This window comes from Colobus angolensis, unplaced genomic scaffold, assembly GCF_000951035.1.
Source record: "Colobus angolensis palliatus isolate OR3802 unplaced genomic scaffold, Cang.pa_1.0 Scaffold145, whole genome shotgun sequence".
In the NCBI taxonomy this organism is placed as follows: domain Eukaryota; kingdom Metazoa; phylum Chordata; class Mammalia; order Primates; family Cercopithecidae; genus Colobus; species Colobus angolensis.
In genome coordinates this window covers 3,978,704-4,006,411 of record NW_012114544.1, presented here as the reverse complement: position 1 = coordinate 4,006,411, position 27,708 = coordinate 3,978,704, and the positions used below count along the sequence as shown (strand labels likewise).

General features: G+C 35.4%; 1 pseudogene; it reads right to left on the bottom strand.

Annotated features, from left to right (window-relative positions):
- LOC105507208 overlaps nucleotides 1-23,694 on the bottom strand; it is a 45,455-nt pseudogene extending 21,761 nt beyond the window's left edge.
- Between the last annotated feature and the right edge of the window lie 4,014 nt (nucleotides 23,695-27,708).

The window sequence follows — 27,708 nt, the reverse complement described above, 5'->3', positions numbered from 1 at the left end:
CATCCTGTATTAGTGTGGTACATTGTTACAATTAATGAACATATTGATATATTGATACATTATTATGAAGTATAGTTCATAATTTATACTAAGGTTCACTTTTTGTTGTACAATTCTATGTTTTTCACAAATGCCTGTGGTGTATCCACCATTACAATCTCATACAGAATATTTCACTGCCCTGGAAAACCTCTGTGCTTAACCTTTCACCCCACGCTCTCTCTTTCAAAACTCAGGCAACTACTGTAGATAAGATTAACCTTATCTACAGTATTGTCTTTTCCAGAATGTCACAGAGTCAGAATCATATTATATACAGGCTTTTCAGAGTGTTTTTTTTTTTTTTTTTTACTTAGCAATATGATTTAAGGTTCTTCAATGCCTTTTTGTGGCTTAATAGATCATCTCTTCTTATTGTCAAATAATACCCTATTTCATGTAATATATAGGGTATTTGTTAATCCATTCAACCTACTGAAAGGTGTCTTGGTTGCTTCTTTCCAGTTTTTGGCAATTATAAATAAAGCTGCTATATGCATTCATGTGCATGTTTATATGTAGATATACATTTTCAAACTCATTAGGTAAATACCTAAGAATGAGACTATTGCATCATATGGTTAAGACTCTGTTTAGCTTTGCAAGAAATTGTCAAACTGTCTTCCAATATTACTATACCATTTTGCACTCCCATCAGCAATGAATAACTTTTTCTTTTCCTTCTGGTATTCCTATTACATGCATTTATACCTTTTGTAATTGTCCCAGAGTTCAGCATATTGTGTTTAAAATTTTTTCTTCATTTTTCTTTTGTCTTTGCATTTCACTTTGGGAAGTATTTATGGACATATCTTGAAGCTCACTGATTTTTTTTTTTTTAATTGGTGCTGCACACTGTAGCTAGAAGTCCATCAAAGGCATCTGCCATTTCTATTACAGTAGTTTTTATTTCTTGCATTTCCTTTTAATTCTCTTTCAGAGTTTTTATTTCTCTACAATGTTCATCTATTCTTGCCTGTGGTCTACTTTTTCTATTATACTCCTTAACATTTTAATCTTTATTTAAATTCACTTTCTGTTAATTACAGAATTAATGTTATTTTCACATTGGGTTCTGATTCTTGCTTTGCTTCTCCAGATTTTTTTCCTCTCTTACCATGTTTTTATAAATGTTTTGTTGAAAGCCACACAGGATGTATTGGGTAACAGGAACTGAGGTAATTAGGCTTTTAGTGTGAGGACCAGTGTCAATCTTGCTAGGAACTATGTCGTTCAAGCTGTAGTTGCCAGATGCATCAGTTTCTCCTAGTTCTGTTGTCTGTTTCTTCTCCTGTTGTCTTTGGATTTCAGTAAGAACTCCTTCAATAAATTGTGTATCTTCCAGCTCTCTCAGTTGTAATCCACTATTCTTATAACGGAGCACTGTTGATGTGATGGTAAAATGTTAGGGACAGGAAGCATTCTGTAATTTTATGATTAAATCTCAGTCTTTAGCCAGCTTCTCTAAGCTGTTGATGTTCAGCATTTCTTAGACTTTATTCTGTCTCCTTACAGGAGACAGAAATGCTACAGTTGGCTAATTGTTTTTCCTTCCAAGTCATATAAGGCTCTGGTAAAGTACTTTCATTTAGAGAGCAGGCCTTTATTATGGAGAATGCTCTGGGCACTTTAGTTACTTTTCTTTTCCCTAGATTTGCATAAGACTGGGCCTGCAAAGGCCTCTCCACCTTGTAATCTAGTGATTAGGATTTGGTACTTCCAACACTGTGGCCTAGGTTCAATTCTCAGTCAGGGAATCAGTCCCCTGGAGATCTAAATTCTTTAACTCAAAAGGAAAAGAACTGGGGAGACTGGGCTTCCAGGAATTTCTAATTCTCAAACTATGTGCAAGCAGATTGTGAATTCAAACTGATTTACTAGAGGCTGCATGTTTGAGTTTACAAGCAGCCTCTAGCAAATCATCAAAAGTACTATTTAAGTGTTCCTACCAGTCACTGGGTCCAGTGGCTTCTCTGCTTCAGGTAAGCTGACCTTGGCTGTGATTCTCTCTATCGACCTGTCTCTCCATATTTCAGAGTGGCAGTTTGCCCTGGGACTTCCATTTTAAGATGGCTCTAAGAAAATTCATTTTAATTTGCTTATCTTTTTACTTGTGGGGACAAGAGTGATTGTTTCTAAGCTTTTTGTATGTCCGAATTGAAACTGAAAATATAACATAACTTTTTAAGGAAAACATTGCCCAATATTAAAAGCTCCCATGCAATTTTAATATAATGGAGGGAAAAATAAAAACTTTTATCAAATTATTCATTTGGCTTTCCATTAATTCACTAATTTTGGACATATGATTTTCTCACCATACACAATTTTCACAAAAGTGTCACAAAATAATCCTAAACCCCTAACGATGTCAATCAGCTAGGACAGCTATTTACAGGACATTGTTGCTACAGCTTTTTTCAGTTACTGAGCTTTACGGTGCTAAGGTTCACATGGCCCACTGATCACACTTTTTTCCCCCAAAAAATATCATAGGCAGTCTCCTAGATAAATTTCAGATATTTATCTAAACTTATGGACAGTGCTAATTACTATTAAGCTTTCTCTATCATTGAACAAAATTTATATTTCCTCTTGAGTGGTGTCATTGCCAATTCCTTTGTCTATTTCACATTTCATAGTTCTCAGCACTTATTTTATGTATACCACAATTTCATGCACAAAACCCTTTTGCCATTTTTTTTTTGAATCTGTGTTTTCATGTGTTTCATCACCTTTGAAAATTTGTAGTCATTATTCCTAAGTGTATTTCCCCTCTTTTACACTCTCTATTTTTGCTCTCCGGAACTCTAATTAGATCTTCTAGTTGTAGTTTTCCCTAATTTATCTTTCATATTTTCTGGAAGCGATCTTATCAGTGCTGAATCCTAGGTAATTCCTTCAGATGTATCTTCGGAATAATTCTGCATTGAGCTATGTAGAAACCCTTTACATTTCCTCACTGTGGTTTTTATGTATGTTTTTGTTGCTGTTGTTTTAGTTTTCATGTTTTTCATATCTGAAAGTTCTATTGTTTCTTTTTCAAATGTGCCTGGTCATCCCTAAAAATCACTTATTTAATACCTTTAAAAAACATTTTTTTATGGCTGCGTAGCATTCCAAGGTTTATATGTACCATATTTTCTTTATTCAATCTATCACTGATGGGCATTTAGGTTAATTCCATGTCTTTGCTATTGTGAACAGTGTTGCAATGAAAATACGTGTGCATGTGTCCTTATAATAGAATGATTTATATTCCTTTGGGTATATACTCAGTATTGGGATTGCCAGGTTATATTGGATTTCTGTAGATCCAGTAGTAGTAGTTGCATCAAGATGAACTGAATCTTTAGAATAAGTTGCAAGACCAGATACAACTAATATATCTGCCAAATTGTTTTTCTCATGAATGACATCCACTTTCAGTTTTGTTTCAGAATTATATTCCCTAAACTGGGGGAAAAAAAGCATTTTGTTTATGACCATTATATAACCTATATCTTTCATTTAGAGAGCAGGCCTTTATTATAGAAAATGCTCTGGGCACTTTAAGTAGTTACTTTTCCTTTCTTGCAGATTGTGACGTGTGGTGGAGTGTCTAACCACGTTAATTGTTTCAACTGACACAACTCGCTTGTGGTTTCCCTCATTATATGCTTGGTTACCACTGTAAACTCATTCCTCGATTTTAATTGTAGAAATCTTATATATATATTGGCAATGCTTTCTTTTAGGGAAGTTTTACATCTTCTAGGACAGGCATAAGTTGCCAATGATCTGAAACTCTTTAACTCCAATGAAGGCCCCAGATCCATGCAAGAGCTCCAGGCTCAGCTCAAAAACCTGGCTATTGGCCTGAGAATCAGTGCTTTCTTGCAATACTTCTTTCGGCAACTGTCTCCAGGACAACTTCATTCCTTCACATACCTCATTACTCTCTGTTTTAGCTCGGACACAAGCTCATAGGTAATAAAGATGAGGAGGAGGCAGACCAGGAGGAGAAGGAAGAATAATTTGAATTTTCAATGTCAATGGAAAACTTGCTTACATTTGCAAGTTGTCATTAGATCAAAAATCTGTGTTATTTTGGACCTAGTTTTCTGATGTAGGAAGTTCTATCAGAACCTGTAGTCTACCAGAAGCAGATACTCCAAAGGATTTTCTTTTTAGAATCCACAATGCATTATTATCTCATATTCAATCTATTGGTCAACTAATTACTCTTAATAATTTAATATAGCATGCTATTAATTCTTGCATATTACATATATTGACATTAGAATTTTAACTATAAATGCAATACTTTACATTTCAATTTATATTAAATTGAATTTCACTGTTTTGATCTAGCAAATATATATTATTTTAATCTTAATTGTTGCACTGAATAAATTTGTGATGCTTCTTTGCATTAGGTTATCTGCAAATTTGATACATTAATAAAAGGAGGAGCAAATTAGTCTAGGCTGCTGACTCCCTTTCATAACCCAATTCTAGAAATGCTATGGAATTAAGAAGAAACTCTGAAAAACTAGAAAGGCTACAGAAAATCCTTGGGGAAGAGTTGAGACAAAGTGCTCCCATGCAGAGGAGGGCAGATTAGCTTGAGAGAGTGAGAAAGAGGATTTAAATTATATTTTTATTTTTTTTTGCCACATTGCCTTTGGTGGATGATTTTCTGAGTTTATGACACTAATACAGGAAAACGCTAGAAAAATGAAATCCCTTAATGTATTAGAAATGACACCTTATGAGTTTTTCAGAAATGTGATAAAAATTCCACATCATCAACGTACTTCATCATGTAAAGACACTGTTCTAGGCACTGAGACTAAAGTAAAAAATAAACAAACAGAAATCTTGCCCTCATGGAATTTATATTTTGATGAATGAAATCATAGTGACACATAATAGTGCCTATAACATGTTAGACCTGGTTCTAAGTGCTTTTATTTATCTTTGCTCATAGAACTTTTGCAGCACCCATATGAATTCAGTGCTAGTGTTACTAATATTTCCTTTTACTCATGAAGATCTGAAGGCACAGGAATTAGGAAACTTACCTGAAGTCCCACAGTTTGTGAGTGTGATGGAGCCCAGGTTCCAACTGTGCAGTCTCCTATGGAACTATGCATAGAATTAGAAAATAAGTTGATGAGTTATCACTTATTCCCATTAGAATAACAAAAATTAAAGAGGGGATGTCATTGCATGTTTCTGAAGAAGTAGAAAAGATAGTAACTCTAGACTGATTAAACTGGTTCAGCCATTCTGGAAAGTCATATTGGAAGTTTTAGAAAAGTTAAAAATGTGTGTTCTGTGACTCAGTGTTTGTACTCTAAAGTTCATACATGGTTCTTCCATGATGTTTATCATGGTGGTGTAGGTGGGTGCAGAAAGTTGAAGAAACCCTGCCTAAGCCTAATGTAATGATGAATACAACAAAATAAATTCTGTTAAAAGCAACAAACTGGAGGTACTTTCAGCAATAATAAACACCTCAAATTCATAGTGTTGACTAAGTAGAGCAGGAAACAGAATAAAGCATTCTTTAGTTAGCTTAAAATACTTATAGACATATAGATATTTAAGGGATTCATAAATATTTAAGGGTGTATTTCAGACATCTCAGAGAGGGTGAATGGAATGAAAATGGAGATGAGGGAAGGAGATATAAGTAAAATAAAACAAGAGAATGGATTTTCACAGATTTAGAACAATAAGCTGTGGACCAAAAATGTGACTAGCTCTATATTGTATGTGAAGAATAAAGAATCAATCAATTGATCAAGAAAATCAAATAATTTTAGTGAGAATTAAATAGAAAAAAAGTACCTATTTTTCCCCAAAATTGTACTGTGATTTTAATGTTTTTTGTTTTGTTTTTTTTTTGTTATAATTCTTTTTGCCTCTAGTTCCACTTCCATATTTTTAATCCATCCTAAAAAGCTGCAAGGGTTAACTGAATAACTAGAAATAACTTACAGAGAAAGTATAATTAAAATATATTTTAAAAAGCATGCTGCATCACTCTGAACATTTTTATGGCAATGTAAATTCTCTTCATTCAAAAAGCATCTTTTAATATTTTAATTAGGATACTGTGTTATGTGAAAGGAACATCTGATTTTAGAAATGCAAATGAAGGTATACTATGAAACAAAGATGCAAAATTAAAAAGGTAATATGTAGTTAAGCAACCAGCTATGAAGAGAAAGAATGCTGAGATGAATCAAGGAAATAACCTGATTTTTGAAATGAAAATTGTACTCTCATTTTTCAAATTTAGCAATTTGACAAGGTTAATGACAGTTTTAATACATTTTTTACTTACAAATGCAATAATTACCTTTGTCTAATAATCTTGATATCGATCAACCAGCACGTATTTATTGACAGTAACTAGAAGCAGTTACTGCCCCTGTATCTGTTCCCTACAGCACCTCTAGCCAGCTGAGTAGGTGAAAACACTGTATTCGGTTACTGTCTCCACTTCCATCTTTCCCCCATTTTTTCTTTTGTTCATTGCTACAAAACAAAAAAGACTTTCATTGCAGCTATATAAAATACAACTGGATTTTGCAATTTTCCAATTTTAAACATGAAGGAATTAAGTCTCTAAAAGATTAAATAACTTGGCCAGTGACTGAAGTGGGACTGAAATCAGATCTATAGTCAAAGCCCATAATCTCAACAATGACACCACACTGGCTTGGGATTGTGGGCTTGGGACTTCCTTCTTCCTAGAGGATAATTTTGACCATATCTTTTTTTTTTTTCCCAAAAATTAATGTTTTGTTGTTTCTTTGTTGTTGACAGGAAAATAAATCTAGCTAGAAGAAAAACTTCAAAAGAGCCATAAACTTTTCCTCAATCAGGAGAATAACTGTGAGAACATGTTTTTCAGGAGAGAAATCTTATGAAACAGGGAAGATAGAAGAGGAAGAAGCCATAGAAGTAACAAAGCAGGTGAATAGAAAGCTAGGAGTCCCAAGACAGAAAATGTTTCCTGGAATGGGCTCATATTGCCAGCAAGTGTTGGCCCTGCAGTTCCCCATATCTGGAGATCTGTGGCTGTGTTCGCTCATCAATGAAAGTTTTCATAATCAACCCTAGTATCCAGGCCTCATTGACTGAGGAGGACAAGAAATACTAGAACATAATAATTAAAACATACTTTGCAAGTTGAAAAGCGATGGGCCCAAATGAGGGATTAAAGAACTACATATTTAACAAGAGAACTATTTCTCATCCCAAGTTTCAGGTTCAAATTCTGAATTGTTTTCTCTCAGTTCTACTGCTAAAATCCATGGTTAAACTCTATATTGTATTTTGGATTAGGCAATAAGAAACAAACAACTGACTTACAAAGGAGCTACTTGTAAATATGATAGAGTATTATGTGCAATATATGGTTTATGATGAAACTGAATTGTGTACTAAGTTACATCTGCCCCTTAGGGTCATATAGACCTTGTCAAATTTCAGAGCCCTGGGAACTCATATTATTTATTTGTGAAATAATAATTACAACATACATCACATAGAATAGTTTGAAGGTTAATTTACATGTTGCAGATAAATAAAGTGCTTTTCACAATACTTGGCCCTTATATAGCAAATGGCCAGTGAGCATTGCTATTAGTAGCAGTAGTAGTAGTGATAATAGCATTGTATTAAGTATATGAAGTAAGGGAAAGAAATCACACAGCATATTTTCTGATTCAAAGGTCTTTCACCAATAGTAAGAGATATGCGTTAAAAAAATTGAATTAATTCACAAGGCATTGTCGTTGAAGTCTTTAGAACAACGGAGTTCCTCAAGTGAGAAAGGCCAGAAAGAAGACTGAGTACATCTTGGGTATTGCTCACAGTTTGAAAGGAGGGGACCAAAACAGAAAATAGTTTTACAAAGAAGGTTTTAAGCAGAGGTAAAAAACAACAAACCACAGCTGGATGAAAAGGACTGAGAAATAAAAAAGCACCAATAGTTTTTAGAGCAGCGGGTAATTTCATTTGTAATTAACTTGTATAGAATATTTTTGTAAGCGGGATACAAGTTAGGAATTTAAAAATATTAGGTTTTAGGAATATTTTAGACTATGAAACCAAATAATAAAAAGGAACTGTCTTTGCCGTACGTACACAGCTGGATAAACATGCAGGGTAAACTCTGAAAGAAGATAGTTTAGTACGTGTATTAGTCAGGGTTCTCTAGAGGGACAGAATTAATAGGATAGATGTATACATAAAGGGGAGTTTATTAATGAGTATTGACTCACATGATCACAAAGTGAAGTCCCACAAGAGACTTTCTGCAAGCTGAGGAGCAAGGAAGCCAGTCCAAGTGTCAAAACCTCAAAAGTGTGAAAGCCAACCGTGCAGCCTTTTGTCTGTGGGCAAGGTCTGACAGCCCCTGGCAAACAACTGGGATAAGTCCAAGAGTCCAAAAGCTGAAGAGCTTGGAGTCCAATGTTCTAGGGCAGGAAGCATCCAGTACGGGAGAAAGATGAAGGCTGGAAGACTTAATCAGTCTAGTTTTTCCACGTTCCTCTGCCTGCTTTTATCCTAGCTTCACTGGCAGATGATTAATTCGTGCCCACCCAGATTGAGGGTGGGTCGCCTCTTCCAGTCCACTGACTCAAGTGTTAATCTCCTTTAGCAACACCCTCACAGACACACCAGGATCAATACTTTGCATTCCTCACTTCAACCAAGTTGACACTCAGTATTAACCATCACAGTATGGTTTATAGAATATTAACTTTCCTTAGAAGTTAATTCGTTACAATAGAATTTGTGGTAATACAAACTGAAAACAATCAACGTTTCACAATAGAGAAATGAACAGATGCATTAAAGTATATCTAACATCAGCCTACTATGCAACCATTCATGTAATTTTGTTATAATTAATGGCATGGGGACATTTCCAGTAACAATATAACATGAAAATGCAAGATTCAAATGCTTGTGTGCGTGCGTGTGTTGTGTGTATGTGTATACACATCCCACACTGTCCAGCACATTATATGTTGAAACGCAAGATTCAATGCATGCATATAGGATGGCACACATGCAAGTGAAAAGAGTGGCAAAAAATACATTAAAATGTTGTCAACGTGTTTCAAGATTATGTTGTTTTGTTCTATGCATTTGTAAACATTTTCCAAGTTTCTAAATCCATACCTCACTTGTATAATATTAAAAAAAAAAGAGTATTTAAAAAATAATTAAATTCTACATATACAGCATGACACCACTGGAAATGTCTACATGGAAATTATGAGCCAAGAGCAGTGGCTCATGCCTGTAATACCAACACTCTGGGAGGCCAAGGCAAAATTGACCTCTTGGAGTTTGAGGCTGCAGTTAGCTATTATCAAGCCACTGAACTCCAGCCTGGGTGACAGAAAAAGAGATCCTATCTCAAAGAAAAAAGAAATTATGTTCTTCAAATTTCTGCTACTGTGACTAACATTAAATAATATTGGGGAAAAACAGTTCTTTACAAGCAATATGACCAATAGCTTAAAAATCCCCTGTAGTAAGCAACGCTAAATGAACTACACAGTCAGTACAAGGGTAGCTTTTAAAAAGCAAAGATGTAGGGTGATTCCCTGAAAAGTGGATCCCATATGTAAATGGGGTGTTTAGCCTCACCACCGGTGTGAATGTAGTATAGATAACAGTTGCTTCCGGCTGGGTGCAGTGGCTCGCACATGTAATCCCAGCACTTTGGGAGGCTGAGGCGGGTGGATCACCTGAGGTCAAGAGTTCGAGACCAGCCTGGCCAACATGGTGAAACTGCGTCTCTATTAAAAATACAAAAAATTATCAGGCATGGTGGCAGATGCCTGTAATCCCAGCTACTTGGGAGGCTGAGGCAGGAGAATCGCTTGAACCTGGGAGGTGGAAGTTGCAGTGAGCTGAGATTGTGCCACTGCACTCCATCCAGTGCAACAAGAGGGAAACTCCATCTCAAAAAAAAAAAAAAAAAGTTGCTTCCTATTACTCAGCATACCTGTCCATGTGCTTCCCACTCATGCATGACAATCAACAAAGCCCTTTATATGATGGAGGTGCAGAGATGTATATTCTATTGAAACCATCACTACAATATTCCCAAAGTAACAATTTGTAACTCAATCCTATTAATTTTTACTTCAATTATTTAGCTTTATGTGTATCTTCTACATTGAAAGGGAAAATAAATTACTCTGGGCCCAAATTTTATCACAATAAGAACAATTAAATATCTTATAAGCTCAGTCTTCTCTAGTGAGTTATAAACAAGTTCCTCTTTCTGAGAAGAAAATTAAATTCTTATTGCATCTGGAAACTCTTGATAAAATATTTTATTGCTGCTGTTAGGAAGTTTAGAATAATGAAGGCAGTAGTAAAGTAAATATACTATCTCCATTTACTGTCTCTTTAATTGTTGAATTGTCCACTTTAGCACTAGTTTCATAGTGTATTTAATGTCAATTAATGAAACAGAAGCTGGGGATAGTGTGTGCTTTGGAACCACACATCCTGAAAAGCAACTATGAAAATATGAGATCATCTCGAATAAACCACACTTATTTTTAATTTCATCACAGACATGCTTACAAGATTCAACAAATGTTCAACTCTAGCTATCATGGGAGAAGCAGTAGAAGTTGGTTTAGACTGGGTAATAAAGGGAAATAGAAAACAGCAAATGTAGAGAATACTTAGCTAAAGAATGATTGGGCATATGAATTGCATATCTCCCTGTTTTTTTCCTATTAATTGAAATTTTACTGAATTTGAAGACAAATTAGAATGCCTCATTCAATTTCACTGAAAATATGCCATTTTCAATACCAATAGTCATTCAAAGTAATTAGTTCAAATTGTGTGTAACATCCACTTTGTGAAAGGCACTTACACTAAGGCTGTTAATGGCAGGAGCTTCTGATCCAATAGTCTAGGTCTTCAGTGAAAAGAACCTGCAATATTTTTAGCAGTCACTTTATCCTACTAGACGACATTAACGTCTTTCCCAGTTTAGGGGAAAAATGTTTTCCGATAAATCAAAGCAAAAGAATATTAACAGTTATTCATGAGCATTTGTGTTCCCTGGTAGTGATGTGGCCCTAAGTAATTCTTCAATTGCATCACCATTGGAAGAAAAATATTTGATAGACAGATAGGTAAGCAGCTACTCAGATAGATAGATAAGTAGATAGATAGATAGATAGATAGATAATTTCCCTTTTTGCTGGAAACTAAATTATAAATCCATAAAGCCTAAGTAGAATCATTGATAAAATTTAGCAAGTATTTAATGTTTATCTTTTTCATGCAAGTTACAGCCTGGAATAGAAAGATGAGTAACTCACTGTCCTTGGCATCAGAGCACTCAATTTTATATCTGGTGGGGGAAAATGAGGGAATAAACATAAAATTGATTACATTTTTGAAAAGATTAATCATGGGTGACATAATTCCTGTTACTCAGTATACCTGTCCACACACTTCCCATTCACACATGACAATCAGCAAAGCCCTTTATATGATGGAGGTGCAGAGATACATATTCTATTGAATCTATTAACATATTTCAGGGAAATATTTTACAAAGAAATTAACATGATCAAGAGACTATACATATTTATATATACAGTTATGAAGCCGTAAAAAGTTCTAATGGAGTTAATGGCATTTGAAGTGGACCCCAAAAGAAGTAGAGTAGCAGAGAGGCTACACCTTAAAAACACTAATCAGAAGTGGGGTACTTTTGACAAATTAAGAGACAGGAGAAATAAACCTGAGAATTACATTTGGAAGGACTTTTCAAAGAAAGAATTAAGAGACTCTGCATTAGAGGAAATGGTATAAAGACGGAAATATAAGAACAAAATATTGATATAGAAATAGAATTTGCATTGTTAAATATAGAAAGTAAAGGAGAGATAAGAGTCAAGTTCAAAAAATCTAAATCTATATGAATAAATAAAAAAGTCTAGAGGAAATGAGTGTTTTGGGAAATATTGAGGTATGAAAACGAATTGGTTTGTTTTTTCACCTGCCAAATTCCAGTTCCTTGCAGATATCCAATGCTCAGTGTCAGGGAGACATCTGGTCTAGAGATAAACTTTCAGGATTCATTCATACTTAAAGCATGGAAATAGATGAAATTTTTGAGAAAGAAAGTCCCACAGAAAGGGTAGGTTTAAAGAGAGAAGAAAGATCTTTAAAAAGTAAACCTAAGGAACAATATCTGTTAAAGGATATTAAACTATGATAATGTAAATCAATGTGATTCCCATTTCTGCTGTCCAGCAGTTACCAATAAAATTGCAGTTTTATTGATATTCAACTCAGTGTGAGACAATTCAATGAGGTTTACAGTTTTATTGAGAATTTCATAGCCTGTGGAATGTCCCTCATGTGATGAAAAGTATTGGAATACAATTTTGTGTTACTGATGGGGCAGCTTTTATTTTCTTCTAACTAGATAGCAACAAATAAATTCTAGCACTTATGTAGCATACTATGAAAACATAAAAACTTGAGAGTACCAAGCAAATTTTTGTACATCAGGCAAATTCTTATCCAAATGACAGTAATTTTTTATTGATCTGATAAGCTATTCTTCGTTCTTGTTTTCTTAGGATAGATCTGATTTTGTTTCCTATATCGTAGCCTAAGCAAAGTGGAACTGGGTAATTGTATTCCTTTCATGAACAAAAGAATTGTCAAAGTTCATCATCTTGTCTCATCAATGAAGTTAAAACACTAATATATGATTAATAGTGGTAATAAATAACAACAACAACAATAATAATAATATAAGCCAGAATGCCTTCAAACACACTAGTTTGGATACAAACAGACTGCAGTGGCAGTAAAATTCTTCCTTGAATTTTCCTCTCAAGTAAGATGTGTGTGTATGTTCTAAAGCCAGTTCACTCACCATAGGGTCTACTAGTTTTTTCCTCCCTCCATCTATCATGTTAAGTCATCACATCTCAACAATGGGGATCACCTACTGTTATCTATGGTTGCTGAACCATAAGTCTCCCCTGCTTTTATTTCACTTGCAGACTGTTCCTGCTTCATTCTCAGGCTGCTGGCTTTTAGAAGTGTCCAAAAAGTGGGAAGAAAGAACCCCCATTCCCAGTGTGACACACTCATTATTTCAGCAACAAAATAATACAGCCTGTATTTTATTTTTTTAATGGCTCTTCTACATTTACACAATTGAGACTACAGTCCTCTCTCCCTAATACTCAGCCTTATGGGAGCTAGGCAGGATGTTAATTTGGGTGTCATATTTTCAAAGCAAATTTCCACATCCTGTACCCTGTCTCACAGTAACACATCATCTCCAATGCGTGCCTCTCTTCACTCATGAGGAATTTCTTTTTCTCTTTATTAAAGTGCTCTTTAATGGCTCATGGGGGGAAAAAAATTCCTGTACGGCCAACTTCCTAGGCCTTTAAATTAAGGGTAAAAACCTCAGGGTGAATAAAGTTTAATGTTAAAAGCTGAGGAAAAGAAAACTTGTTTACATCATCATCATCACTATCACCATTCTTACTGTCATTATTGATAACTGTGGCAAAATGGATGAAGGTTTTCAGCTCTTCACTATCCCCACCCACTCACTGTAATAAGATTACATCCAAACCTTTTGTCTCATGACTCATGGAGGGCCTTCTAGTAGAGTAGGTGGAATATTCATTCTAATGTAGATAACTTGCTTTGGTTGATGGGATGTTATTTAATGTGATGAAGATAGAGGCAATGAATACACTTGAATAATCTGTCTTGGCTGCTTGTGTCTTTGTCATCTGTAATGAGAAGAATATGTTGGGTAGAGCCATTGGTTCTGGAGTGAGAAGAAACACTGAGCTTTAACTTGAAGCCTGGATCTAAGCCTAGCTAACTCCATCTGAGCTCAGCATTGCCAGAGCTGGCCTGTAAAACTGCATGAGCAAGAAATAGTGTGGTAAGACACTGAGATTTTAGAATTGTTTATGATGCAGCAACACTATAGAGAAAAGTATACTTTAAAAAACAACAAACAATTGAACACTGCTGTCTAGCTTTTCAAAACGAGACCATAGGTCTTAGATCAATAAGTAAGTAAAAAATACAAAGAAAAATTATAAAATACATATCACAGAATAAAAAACCTTTCTGCTTCACTACAATGAGTTGAGTTGAAAGGCTGGAGTTGTGACTGGGACACTTCTAGAAAGAGAAGATAGAGAAAGTCCTTTCCCTTTCCATCACATCCCCACCCACCCTCCAAAAAACTAATTAATTTGTGTGCACATTTTGTTGATTTGCCTGGCGACTGAAGGTAGACATCACATGAATGATCCTCAGAGAGCACAGGAGAATGTAGAGTATGAAATAGATGTGCCACATCCCGCACAGTGTATGGGGAATCTGGAGCCAGGCTAACCAGGTTTATATATTAGCTCTTCTGCTTATTAGCATGTGTGATCTAGCCATGCTGCTGTAGACCTCAGAGAGAGAGAATCACAGAAATGTAGGGGAAGAACCATTCTCCTCACCTCTATCTCTGATCAGAGAATAGCTTTGGCATCGTGAAAGGATTAGGTGACCACCACAGGAGGATGTCACTGCCCTGTGGAGGCACATATTCAAATGAAGGGTGCAAAAGGCAGAGAGACAAGTAGATCTCCTTGACCTAGAGCAAAACAGCACAGGGTGATACGTCCTTGAGCACATGGGAGACCTCCTGCTTTACAGTTTCAGAATTAACAGAGTTTTTAGGTAAAGGGCAGGTGCTGCTACCAAGTAAGTAGAACCTCAGAGCTTGTGAAATTCATGAATTGATATTAATGTGGCGAAGCCTTGAAAAGATGTGGTACACTATATTTATCCTTGAATAAATTTAATTCATTTCAGCAAATATTTATCAAGCATTTACTATGTGTGAAGTGTTATTTATGAATAAGAATGAAAGTAGCAGGCCTAAAGCAATATAAATTATTAGTTTAAGCTTTTTAAAATAAATTTCAGATGACTTGAGATTGGAAAGCATATTTATTTCTTATTTCTTCATTCTTGGTTTCAGTCTTGATTGACAGAGCCCTGGATTAGAGGCACATGAGAGGCTCGTGTTGTGGTGATGTTCAGTCTTAATTGGTTATCCCAACACTAGTCACCTATTGGTTTCTCCTGTACAACCTCAATTTTCTTGACTGGAAAATGAAGCAATTATCCTAAACTACCTTTCAATTATTATTTTATCTTGATTTTAAATTTCATAGTCGAACTCTAGGATCTCAATTCCTTAGCTTTATGCTTGTATTTCAAATACCATTGGAATTTTTAAATGTCATAAGGCCAGTGTAAAGAATGCAAAATGGTAGTTTTGAAAAGTAGGTAGACTGAGATTTATCAGTGATAGTAATCCAAATGTTAATGGATTTATAAAAATTGTCATGTTGGATTATCATAATTCTACATAGGATTAATGGAGAAAAGGGTCTCAAATAAATTAGCAAGTATATTAGTTGCACCTTTGCATTGTGTTACATGTACCTAAGGATCAAGGTGATGGTGATAGCCAAGAAATGTACTCAGTGAAGACTTAAGTTTGAGTTTTCACTATAAAATGAAACAGCCATTAAAGCAGGTCTCAAATTTGATGTTCTTGATTTTGTTAAAGATCTTTTGTTTTCCAAACAACACAGCAGACACTGGAATGGAAAAAAAAAAAAACAAAAAAACAAAACAAAAACTTAAACAACAACAACAACAAAAACAAAACAAAACTAAAAAAAACCTAAAACTTAAAAACACTCCTTTAGCATACCTTGAATGTGACTAAGGCAAAGTAGGACTTATCAGCAATGTATAGGTAGCCTGAAACTAATGCCAGCAGAAGGTGTTTAACTATATGAAAGCTCTAGTTGGTCCAGTTGGTCGGAGCACCTTGGGTTATTGTTAACCTCATTTAACAAAGTCTCCCCCAACAACCACTGTTGACTAGTTTTTTTTTTTTTTTAAAGCTCTATATTATGGTCAGAATAAAAGCATCATTACTTACGTGAACTAAACCTGTGGCATTTTTACTTGATCTACCCAGGTCCTGAATCAGAATTATTATTTTTGTATTACTACCAAGAGATGCTATTGAAAACAGAAACTCCCCCATAATTCCGTTATTACTAAAACTGTCAGCTGTTGTAAATATCATGAAAATAAATAAATAATATTCAAACTAAAACATCATCTATTCTAAGCTTAACATATTGAACAGAATACGTCAGAATAAAAGAGTCACTGTTATGCAATCAGTTTTTCCTTCTGGTAACAATATGGCCTTTTAAAAGTAAGCCATCTCTAATCCATATATAGGCAATGATTTAAAATTTTAATTTTTACTTAGACAAAGATGTTAATTGTACCTGATTGTAATTATATTGGGAGTCACTTACACATGTATTCTCTGTGAAGAGAATAAATCAATAATTTGAGAAACATTTTCCTTTCTGTAGTTTCTATCATATAAGTGGAGGATCCCAGTAAGTTTGGAGGGTCAAAAGTATCTTCTCATGTTCCCTGTAATTCAATCTTATTTTCCTTCTCATCATTTGTTAGGTTTCTGGAGGTTTGTTTTTTTTTTTTTCTTTTAGCCTTGTTGATTGACAGTGTATTTCCTTTTAATTTCTTGATACTTCTATGGCATTGCAGGAAAAAGGTTGTGTGTCTGTGTGTGTGTGTGTCTGCTTCCCAGTAATAATATCATTCATAATATTTGGCATAAGTGTCCTAAAGGACACATACTTTATAGCAAGCCAAAGTCGTTTTTATTTTTACAGAAAACATTCAAACAAAACTGGACAAAATATCTCAACCTCACGTGTTCCTTGTCAGTTGAAGGACCAATATGTTTCCCTGAGGCATTTTTACTCCATTGTTTCAGGTTAGGGCTAAATTCCGATGACGTATTTCATACTGTGTGAAAGATACTAGTCTCATAACATCTAAATGACTTTGATTAACATTGTTAAGAAAAAATGACTAAGGACTTTTATAGAGTAAATATTTAATAACCTTTTAAACAGATGACTAAAGGTGCCATGCTATAAATACAGAAAGAGCCACTCTAAATATTACATTTTATTTACTTACAATACACAGCTAGAAGAACCAATACCAAAAATGTGTAGGTTTGCCGAAAGTATTTCATTTCTTCATTTCTTATGGATGTTTTTGGATAAAGTACTAAGAGAATAAAAACACATCTCAAGCCAGTCTCCATTTAAGGATAAAACTATTTCAAAAAAGGTGGTCGGAAACAAGACATAAAATCTCTAAAAGCATTTATCAACATTGAGGCTAGAAAATATGGAGAAGGGGATTTTTACAGTTGGTAGTTGGTACCCTCATGAGTCCTACCCCCACCACCCGTAAGAATGAGGGATGAGGGTTGCTTCATTATTTGCCATTTGGAGAACTTAAAATGCATTCCTTGCAGTTTGGAGATGCAGTAGCCTGGCTTCTGACTTTTGCCTGAAAAGTTGATATGGCAAAGGTGATTTCTTGCTTTGAAGCTGCACAAAAAAAGGTGCAGTTGTGGGGCAGCAGAGTCCACAAGAGCAAAGAGTATATAAATGTTTTCCATGCACCCGACTGTAGAGCCAGGGTCATCTTACATCCTGTTTGAGATGGCTTCCTTGAAAGGGAAACAAAAACAAAAACCGGGAGAAAAAATAAAGAAGTCGAGGAATGTACAAGATGAGAAGAACAGTGACTGTCCTGAAGAGATATTCGTTTACTCTGTCCAGGGAACTACAGCAGAGAAAACCTCAGGGATAGGGTGAGAAAGAGCCATTCCTCCTGGGTCATCACACTAGCATCGATGAATTCAGACATTTTGCGCCCTCCCCTTATCCGTTCTTTTGCCCCATACTTCACATTTAGAGGAGGTCAGAAAATACCCATGAGGGGATACCTAAAAAAGTAGAGGGGATAAATGAAGGAGGAAAATATAAACTGGAGATCACATTTGAAATTTTTATTCTACATAGGACTGGACGTTTTAAATTTTGAATTGTGACTCAAATTCAAAGTACTAGAGGACTTTTACCATCTTAAGAATGATGATAAAAGTCATGGAATCTGTGTGAGTTTTCATCCAAAAGCAAGGGACTAAAATAACTCCACACAGTGTACTTTAAGTACAAAAGGAAATAGAAATAAAATTGCTTGTGATTGCCCCTACAAGTACAACCAGTTCAATTACATTGATAATTCAAGGGCTGATGCACTTATTAGTAACAAATAAGTCAAAATTAAAAACAGAATTGGTAGTGACTTATCAGGTAACAAAGAACTAAATAGGAAGTTTTATCTACAATTACTTGAAGGGATTTTTCCCCCCTTTCTCCAATTCATTTTTCTTTCTCTTCATAGTTTATTTCTATCTTAGAAGAGGAATATTCTCCTTTATATTGGTCAGCAATACATTTCAGAGAATCAGATATTCTGTGCCAAAATGTTAACTGGGTACATATTTCCTAATATGGAAAAATAACTATGATACATTACATGTCAATTCCAAATTCCAAAAGTTGATTTATCATAAAATTGATGAAACTTAACCTTCAAAGTCCTTCACTTGCATGAACCCCTTCCAAGATCCTAGGAAGAAACTAGCAATGCATATTTGTAATGTTCATAGATGTAAGATAATTTTATATTATTTTAGCTAAAGGAGATCCCCCAAATATTACAAGCTGCAGCTCCTACAAAACCTAGACCCATTCTAACAGCACCATTAACTTATTTCCTAAATGTAAATAAAATATGGAAAACCCCTATATAGAAAGATGCTTAGATGTGAAATGATAAAACGTTGTTTCCTAATTGTCAAATAATTCATATAATTAGTGCAACAGCTGTTTTTTTGTATAGAAATATCTATTCTACTATTTTTATTCTACTATTTTTTTCATTTACTTGTTTTCTTATTCATAGTTTCCTTAATACTTTCTCTTTAAAAAAAAAACAAAAAACTTTTACTTCATGTTTGGTGGTACATATGCAGCTTTGCCTTATAGGTAAACTGCATGTCTCAGGGGTTTGGTGTACAGATTATTTCATCACCCAGGTAATAAGCATAGAGCTCAATAGGTAGTTTTCTGATACTCTCCCTCCTCCCATCCTTCACCCTCAAGTAGACCCTAGTGTCTGTTGTTCCCTTCTTTGTGTCCCTGTGTTACTGTTTATGTACCACTCATAAGTGAGAAGACGTGGTATTTGTTTTTCTTTTCCTGAATTAGTTTGCTTAGGATAACGGCATCCAGCTCTATCCATATTCCTGGAAAAGACATAATCTTATTCTTTTTATGGTCGCATACTATTCCATGGTGTATATGTGCCACATTTTCCTTCTCCAGTCTCCTGCTGACGGGCATTTAGGTTGATTGCATGTGTCAATAGTGCTGCGATGAACATTTGTGTGCATGTGTCCTAGAATGATTTATATTTATATGTATACTCAATAATGAAATTGCTAGGTCAAATAGTAATTCTGCTTTAAGTGCTTTGCAGAATCTTCACACTACTTGCTATGATGGCTGAACTAATTACATTCCCACCAGCAGTGTGTAAGCATTCCCTTTCCTCTGCAACCTCGCCAGCATCTGCTCTTTGACAAAGTCAGCAAAAACACACAATGTAGAAAGGACTCCCTATTCAACAAATGGTGCTGGGATAACTGGCAAGCCATATGCAGATGATTGAAATTGGACCCCTACATTTAACCATATACAAAAATCAACACAAGATGCATTAATTATCTAAATATAAAACATAAAACTATTAAAACCCTAGAAGATAACCCAGAAAATACCATTCTACACATAAGACCTGGCTAAGATTTCATGACAACAATGCCAAAGGCAATTGCAACAAAAAAGAAAATGGACAATTGGTACCTAATTAAACTATGGAGATTCTGCACAGCCAAAGAAACTACCAGCAGAGTAAACAGCCTACCGAATGGGAGAAAATATTCGCAAACTATTCATCCAACAAAGGTCTAATATCCAGAGTCTATAAGGAACTTAAACAAATTTACAAGCACAAAGTAACCCCATTAAAAAGTGGGCAAAGGACATGAACAGACACTTTTGAAAAGAAGACACACATGTGGCCAACAAGCAAGAAAAAATGCTCACATTACCAATCATTAGAGAAATGGAAATCAAAACCACAATGAGGTACCATCTCACGCCAGTCAGAATGGATATTATTATTATTATTATTATCATTTTCTGAGATGGAGTCTTGCTCTATTGCCCAGGCTGGAGTGCAGTGGCTTGATCTCGGCTCACTGCAACCTCTGCCTCCCAGGCTCAAGAGATTCTCCTGTCTCAGCCTCCCAAGCGGATGGGATTAAAAGCACACACCACCCATTGCCCAGCTTATTTTTGTACTTTTAGTAGAGATGGGGTTTTGCCATGTTGCCCAGGCTGACCTCAAGTGATCCACCTGCCTCGGCTTCCCAAAGTGCTGGGATTACAGACGGGAGCCACCACACCTGGCCAGCTATTATTAAAAAGTCAAAATAATACTTTCGTGATTTGAAGGGGGTGTTTATTGTATAATACGTGGTTAAACTTTGAAAGGCATTCTGGAAACACCTCAGGACAAGTGTGCCAGGCATGGAATAGCTCACAATGAGTATGATACTGCGATGGCTCTTAGAGCCAGAAATATCCCCAGTACATGTCTCCTTTGTTGATGCATGTTGCTTTTTTCAAAGTATCTACATGTGATTGTCATGTCTTACTAATTATAATTAAAATGTAACTTGCATACTTACTGTACACTGTTTTCTAAAAATGATTGTATTTTGACCTGGCACTGTGGCTAATGCCTGTAATCCCAATACTTTGGGAGGCCCAGGCGGGAGGGTTGTCTGAAGCTAGGACTTCAAGACCAGCATGAACAACAATGTGAGATCCCATCTCTACTAAAAATATTTGAAATTAGCTGGGTATGGTGGTGCAGGCCCATAGTCCCAACTACTCAGGAGGCTGAGGCAGGAGGATCGCTTGAGTCCAAGAGTTCAAGGCTGCAGTGAGCTGTGATCACACTACTGCACTCCAGCCTGGGTGACCCTGCCTTAAAAAAAAAAAAAAAAAAAGATTGTATTTTGTTTTCCAAATGCAAATATAAAATTTCCTATGTAAACATCAGCTGTAAGTGTACTAACAGTTAATGCATTATATAAAGTTCAAGAACCAAAAAGCACTCTATTGGGAACAGTGTAACAGAGATATAGATGTTGGGAGAATTTACCTTATTTTTCAAAATTGCCTTTGCAGTTGAACCTCTATGGCATCACTAAATAACAATAGTGACAACAATAAAAATAACAACAGTAATAGCCAATGTTTATTATTTCTTAAGGCTTACCTAAACCTTCTCAAGCACGATTTCGTTTAATCTTTTAAACAATCCAATAAAATAAGTATCATTATATCCATTTTAGAGATGAAAGAACTAAGAGGTTCAGTAATTTATTCAAGGTGACACAGCTCATATGTGACACAGCCAGAAGTCTACTGCACTTAGCTCAATTTTTCAACAACTATTTAGAGAGCATCTCCTCAACATAAGACATGACAGTTTGTTTTGCTTAACTTTTATATCACACAACATTCACTACAGAGATTTACTTCTACTTCTCTGTATTACAAAATTTGCACATAAGTTTCATGTCAAAAGTTTTTTCTTTGTAAGTAATAGGCTGATGGCATCAACCCTGTATTTCCGATGGTAGCAAAAACCATCACAAACCTTCTGGAGAACAGTATGAGAATATTTGGTGATACAATACTCACGCTCTTGGCTATACATAATGGGAACTATGTATCACTCAGAATAAATGAACTAGTTATACACACAACTATATGAATACATCAAAATTTCGTGTTGAGTAAAGCAATGAAGAAAGAAAAGATTACAGTACAATATCACATACATAATTACACATAAAACTGGAAGAAAATGGTAACTTCAGAAACACTGGACATTTTTCAAGAATATGCACAAATTCAAGAACTTAAACTGATCTCATTATATGGTTAGAAAAGAAGGGATGGGAAACAGGTACCGGGATATAATAAGGAAGAAATTGTACATGATGTGGTGATGACAATGTTTCACGAATTAAGAAATATTAATAATTCAAATAATTGACCTGAGTTCCTGGGAATTTTGATTCAGTGTTATGATCCAGAAAGTCCGTGCCTGAGATCAAACACCACTCAAGAGTTGGAATACAAAGCAAAATAAATTCAGCATTGCATCCTCAGAGCAATCAATCACCAAAGACAGTCCCCTCCAGTCAGTAGTCATCACTGAACTCACTTTATCAGGTTATTTATTCAAGTAAGAACATTTAATTAAATTCTCACTAGAATAGCTAGAAGTCATAAAAAACAAACATATACTCATAACAAACCAGTGTACTGAAGTATAGCTTGCCTATCCTGATAATTTAGTTAAAATAGAATTTCTCAGTGTGGTTTGTTATAAAGCAGGATTCCTCAAGAGGTCTCCTGTAGTATTAATATCTAATAAACAATGTGTGATTCTCTTCCTCAATATTTCTCTCTTTCTGTCTCTTTGTTTCTATCTCTCTCTATATATACCAATTTTAATTAAAATATAAATATTCTTTAAAAACAATTATTTGATTCTCTTCCATTAATAATTAATGATAGAGAATGTTTGCAACTGCCACATGCCAGATGTTGCTGTGTGCTATATTAAGGAGTTTAAATGAGATGTTTCATTCTCAATTTACTCAGGTCGATACTATTTTCATCACCAGATATCACGTGCCAGCACAGACGTCCCTGTTAGGTGATACATGGCATATTTAAAAAACTTACATTGTAGAAGCTGATAATAGAGTTACATGAACCAAGTGCTGAAATCGTCTCATATTGATGATTCAAAACATTTTTTTCAGTATATGGTTTCTTTGTTAATTTTTCTTCTCTTGTATTGATCAGGTCTGTCTCCTTTATATCCCTGTATTGTCCTGTAAAATACCACCAACATCGTATCCACCTCTACACTGTATTGTATTTTTCTGTTTATGCCTGTCTTTACCATTAGACTGTGAGGTTCTCCGAGATGGAAACTATCTTTTGAATATCTTTATCATGAAGAAAAATAATGTAGTAAGCACCTGTCTACTATATTTGTTAAAAGTAGGAAGGGGGATACAATTGATATCTTCAAGATACATTCTCATCTAGAATGTATCTGAATAAGCAGCTAGTGCATCATCTAGGTGAAATAGACCTTAACTTTATCTTCATTCACCTGAGGATATGTGAATGCACAAAACCTCATATATTTATAGAAGTCTATTAGAAAAACACATTTTAGTAGCAGCATTTTGGTTCAAATTGGTTTCTTTATGCAATTATCAGGGGCCAGCAGTCTCATCATAGCTGAGTATTAGTGCTTGGTGAGCTTGTATGCTCTCACTCTTGGAAAGGGAATACTTTTCAGGTATGAAAACCCTTTTTCCAAAAGCCCAAGTGGATTGGTTGTGTGAAAGAGATAACCCTGCAGCTGCTTAGTCGGTGGTAATGCAGCCATCATTCCTCTCAAAATGCAAGGTATAATAAAAAGCTGCAAATGTATAGTGTAATATTCAGCCAAGGCTTCATGAAACACAGTTCCTACTGCATTAATATCCAAACCCAGTTTTCTGCTGGGAACTTGATGCTATGAAGAGTGCCAATTCATTTCCTATTAAGAAAGGCATCGTGGATATAGCCAGACAATAGCTTGTTTCAGTCTCCTTCAGGACTAGCAATTACCTGTATCCTTGAAAAATAGAAGAAACGGCATGTGGAGGGTCAGCAAGAGTGGACAGCTGGTCAATCCTCTGGGCTGGAACTACATAAAGGCTCAGCACTGCTGTTTAAATGTGTAGTGTCATTAAATTGGCATTTAATTGAACACTATAAACAATGTCACTAGTACAACCATGTTGTTAACGATTAACCCTAAAGTAATAAGATGCTGTCTTCTGTCTTCTGGTGACTTGTTAAATGTCATTTATCCAAGGGCTGTCCAGGGGAAACTAAAGAAGATACCAATGCTACAAAGGAAAAACATCTACCTGTATAAAATTACAACCTTACTTCTTGCTTGTCTCACTTGTAACTGCGTTTGTACAGAGTCTACATAATTTCACTTTTGACAACTTGCTAAATCAGCAATTAAAATACAAACAAAATTCAAAGATATTTGAAATTCTATAATTATTTGCTTTGAATTTGATTTATCTTTGATACAAAGACATTGATTATTTGAGATACCCATTAAATTTTAAAGTAACCTTGAATGGCAGCTACAGACTTTGGGCTATTTCTGCCTGCAATGCCTACTCCCTAATCACTCACAATCCTTTCTATAGCTGCTAACCCTAAGGTTACATATGTGTTTCCCAAAATATACACATATTTGCATCAACAATTTTGCTTTATATTTGTTTGCCCATTTGTTAAATAGGGGGTTTTTATGTGAAATGTTTGATGACCCCAATTTTGACTAGAAAACAAAACAGTATTCAGAGAAAAGGTTTCGATCCATCTGGATGTGGGTGTGTGAGCAAAAGGAAACTGTGATGAGTCAGAAGGTTAAAGCCAAGGATAAGGGGAGTTAAAAGCAAGAGAAAGATGGCTTAAAGACAGGTTGAATATCTCTGGAGAGCTGGTTCAGGAAAATTTCTGAGTGAGTGAGAAGCACACTGTAGACATTTAAGATAGGCAGAATGTCTCCAAAGAGCTGGATCAGGAAAATTTCTGATTGAGGGAGACACAGTAATCAGCTTAATATATCAGACACCCTTCTGGTTATTTCAGGAAAAGACTAAATTTTATGTCTAGAAAGCCATCTAAAATTGATGTTGCCACGTCCTCTTTATCCAAGAGGACTGAGAAAGATTGCTGTGGAGTGTTGTCAAATCACTTTCAACTTACCGAGTAAATACTGATTGCTTACTTTGTGCCAAGTATTGGACTAAACACTAGAGGTACAATTACGGACATTGTCCTTAAGGAACTTATACTTTGTTGAAAGAAGCAGGTGATGGCACGACCTTTTGAACATTTTTAAATAACAAAGAAATAAGTACAGGGTGCTTGGGGGCACAAGGGAGGAATGCCTGTGTTAGTCAAAAGAGAATAATTCTTCTTATAGGAGTGACATCCAAAGGGAGACTGGAAGGAGCAATCAGGAATCTTCCAGCTGGCAGGGAATGGGGCAGAGATGAAGGGCAGAAGAGTTTTCTAATCAAAGCCCTAGAGACAAAGACACTAGTGCTAAAACACAGAAGACCAGAGAGTGAGAACAAGAGTCAGTGAGTGAGCGAGAGAGAGAGAGAGAGAGAGATCAAGTAAGGTTCTGGACATTTCTACTAAGCAAAATAAGGTAGAATGAAAATACATTAAACAGAAATGCTACATTTGTGCCCTAGAAAAGTGCCATCACCTACCGTTTGGGGAAAACTAGAAGTGTGGATAAGACAGATAGCAAGGAGACCAGTTAGGAAAGTAGCTATTGCAACATTCTAGACAAGGGATGATTGTGTCCTGAGCAAAACGGGTGGTAATAGGAACAAGGAGAAATAGAAGCATTTGAGACATACTTAGGAGGCAGGAGTGGTAGACTAAGACTGTGTTTAGTGCCAAAATATGACTAAGTTGGTAGAGATGCAAATAAACTAAATCTGGGAATATCCCACACTGTGTAATTATTTTTGTGTAGTCATTTTATACTGCTTTGCCCAGTTTCTTCCAATAATATATTCGAAGAGGTTTTCAATTATAAGAAACAGTAAAAGAGAATATTGCTGGAATTATAAAAGTGTAGGGATCCAGTGTAAGAGAACATGATTCCTTTTTCAGGCTTGATGTTGGCAGAATTTACAAGCAATGAAATAAGAAGCCTTATATATAGTTGATCTTGACAATTTTTCCTATGCTTAAAATATTTTGATTGGAATCATTGCATACTATTCTAACCTATTTCAAATCAGAAACAATCACAATCTTGTTAGATGTGCATCACAGCCTACAACTAAATCCAAAGAAGATTTCTGACAAGTCACTTGAAGTACAAGGTCTGAAACATCCTTCTGGCAGAAGAGTGTGTTCCATACAGTGCTTGAATTATCGTTCTGTCCCCTGCCAACTCAGCTAATGGACATATTAGCTAACTTTCCTGCTGTCCTGAAAGTGAAATCCTGGCTTCCCAATGTGATGTGTAAACCACAAATTACTCTTCCTCTCAAAAACCATTCCTCTTTACAATTCAAACCAGTTCTAACATCCTCTACAGATATCTTAGTTGGGAAAACTCAGACTTGACTCTTGAAATGCCTTGCATTTCTCAAGATTCACTTATCTCACTCTAACTAAATGTGAACCCAATCTCTTCTTGGACCACAGAAAAAAATCTCACTCTGAAAAACAGTCATTTTAGTTTCTCTTCTTTATGCATCTTGGATGATTGTTCTCTTGAGCCACACTCCCTCAATATCCTCAACCCCTTCCTCCTTTGTGATCTTCTCATAGTTTGTGGGTTTCTGAGGGCTGGTGGGAAAAAACAAATCAATGGGAAATCTCTGACCAAACCTTTGCCACTCACTGAACAGCTCTCAATCCATTGAACTGTCTGCTATACCAGAGTCATAGAGAATACTCAACATATTAGGGCTCTGAAATTTGAAAAGTTATTTTTGAACAACTGAGCTTTTATGAATGTTTATTGTTCTTTGGATTGTTAGATCTATGCAGTCATCTTGAAAAGAGAGAAATTTCCAAAGGTTCCAAAAAAGGAGACAAAGAAGGGATTGGCGACTTATATAAAAGTTAATTTCCAACTTCTCATTCCCTGATAAAGGTATTTGCTGAACCCAAAGATACTATCCAAGCAGAAGACTCAGTAATAACAAAAAAACTTAAAGTTAAACCTGTGTTTGGCAGAGAAGCATCATTTATAAATTATAAACAAAGACTTAATTCTATGTTTACATAAATAATGGCAAGCTGAAAATGAACAGAACTGCATTGCCATAACACAAAAATTCAGCCCACTGGTTTCGTTTGGCATCATTTTTTGTTCTGTACTTGCTGGCTACTGGGTTGTAATTAATATTTAAAGATCATTTAGGTACTTTAAAATAAACAATTACAAAGTTTTTTGTGTTCTACAATATTATAAGAAACAATTACTCCACTAAGTTTTATGACAATGAATTCCATGACTTAACCAAGTAGTGAGTTCCTTTAAAAAAATACCTCTTCTAAAAGAAAACAAAGCAATGCCTTTTTCCATGAGATACATGAACACTTAAACACACCTTCTCATTTAAAGATAATTAACACTGCCTTTTATTTTTCTCTGTCTTCTTGTCTTATAATTCACAGACACTCTTGTCAGAGTATGCCCTGGTAATGGCTGACTGTTCTTTTTGATATAATCACTCTTTTCTTCTATGGACAGGCCAACATCTTTTGTGATTAGCAAGGGATAGCCCTGTCTATCTCGATTAGTCATGGATGCTTAGCAGTTCACTACATGCATCACCACTAATTGCAG